At 44.2% G+C, this 1,941-nt stretch overlaps 1 long non-coding RNA gene across 1 annotated transcript; it reads right to left on the reverse strand.

Moving 5' to 3' along the window:
- Window positions 1-883: 883 nt before the first annotated feature.
- On the reverse strand, window positions 884-1,465 carry LOC141258332 (uncharacterized). Its single transcript, XR_012318287.1, has 3 exons — window positions 1,245-1,465; window positions 1,000-1,147; window positions 884-919 (listed from the first exon to the last, which is right to left on the reverse strand). It is a non-coding gene; the product is annotated as an uncharacterized lncRNA (long non-coding RNA).
- Window positions 1,466-1,941: the final 476 nt, after the last annotated feature.

The following is a 1,941-nucleotide window of genomic DNA, read 5'->3' on the forward strand; positions in this document are numbered from 1 at the left end:
CTACGCCTGATGCCTGGTATAGGTGACCATAAGAAAAGGTCTTTGTTAATTGTCTGATTCTCTAAAACATTGTGTATCTATCGACCTACAGGTGCTGTCTGTATTTGCTAGGGTCCAAAAATGCTGACAGGGAGGGGTAAAATTTTTTAACTACAAGTTTTGAAGGTCTTCTTCAAAGCTGTACCCAGGAAACATTTCTTGAGAAAAAGTAGAGTTGGGGGATGGTCCTCTGATAAATGATGATGCACCATGAGCCATTTGCCGACCATAACTTGGTTGCATATCTTCTGGACGGTATGCTGCAGCAACCTGCCCAAAACGCTGGGTTGCAGCTGCTGGTCGTGGTGGAGGCACACTGGGTTTGAAACAATTAAATATTCCGCATACTACGGCTGGGGGCGAGGGCATAACTGCTGCCTCTTCAATTGCCATGACCATAGCGCCTGCTGCAGTCATGTACATGTTCTGCCTATCTCGTGGCAGAGATCTGATGCGGGCAGCTTGGGCTGAGCAAAATTTATCGATGGCATCTTCCTGGGATGCCCTTTCCACAAGGCTGAGGGTTCGATTTGTGAGTGCTTCAAGCACAATAGTCCCACCCCCGTGGCTTTTGGCCTTTTTTTTGCCCGCCCTTCTCGATGCCACGAGATGAGCAGAACCAGACCCCCTCCCAGTGGGCCTCAACACATCACCAGCAGAGCTTCCAGCGTCACTTGGAGCAGGAGCAGGAGAATCAGTCACCAAACCCGTCCCGATGTCCGCTGGATTGGACAAAGAATGTGAGGGACAACCAGATGCTGAAGATGCCGAAGCAGATGGATCCGGTGAGGAAAGCTGGAAAAAGTCCTCGGATTCCTCCTCTGCTTGCTCTGTGTTTCTGTCCTCTTCTGCTGTTGGGGCCATGATGTTTCCTTCAGTTCTGTATATAATAAAAGGTAAATCCCAATGTAAATACAACATTTTTGGAAACATTTCAATTAATATGTTTTGGGAATTTACCTCCGCAAACTCCTACTGGTTAGTATGAAGGCCAGCTCGTCCGCAAAAGGAAATTTTCTTTTTTTGGGTGATGAGCCACTTTGCACCGACTGGTGATACTTCACCAGCCGGTCGGTGACCGATCTCCACCGATTTTTAATATCATACACTGCAATGACACAACCAAAACAATTTATGAACTGCTTTGACACCAAAAAGTGCAATTATAAATAGATATAAAAATAAGTGTAAAAATCAAAACTTACTAATTTCCTCTTGGGCATCACGTTCAGCATTCACCCACTGGGGATACATTTGGCTCAACACAGAGGCCCAGGCGTCTTTTTTCTTCTGCTTGTCTTTGTAGTCAGGACTAGCTCGGTCCCATATTTCGGGATATTTTTCAATCTACAGTGAATAATAACGTGTGTGAATATTATTTTAAAAACAAAATGGAGGAATAAAAGATTAACCCCAAAAAAAAAATTAAATAAACATATGGAGATATGTACGCACACACACCAACACTAACCCCTCACCTATATTGTACGGTTCTTTCACACGTCAATCTCCGGGACGAGTGTTGATGCCATTTTCCACACACAGCGGAGACCCACACACAGACCCATTGCAAAGCATACTCGGTCACACTTATCTGTACTAACGTGGATATGTGGACGTGAGAAATCAACCTTACAGCGTATGCAGGAGCTTTCAGTGAATGAACCTACATACACTGTACAATAATCTTTCACTTTAATAAAATCTTTGAACCAAAAAAAATAAGTGGGCTCACGCATAGCTTTAATAAATAGCAAAGGGAAAGCAGACGGTTGTTGGCTGATGTTATAGTCTGTGAAGTAGCCAATAACCATGGACCCTTCCTTTGCTATTAATACCAGGCCGCAGCAGTTAGCTTAGCCTTTACTGGCTACTATATAGGAAGCCCCCCCCAAAAAAAAT

Source organism: Phyllobates terribilis, unplaced genomic scaffold (genome assembly GCF_046119375.1).
Source record: "Phyllobates terribilis strain yellow unplaced genomic scaffold, ASM4611937v1 Scaffold_3__8_contigs__length_932513732, whole genome shotgun sequence".
NCBI lineage: Eukaryota > Metazoa > Chordata > Amphibia > Anura > Dendrobatidae > Phyllobates > Phyllobates terribilis.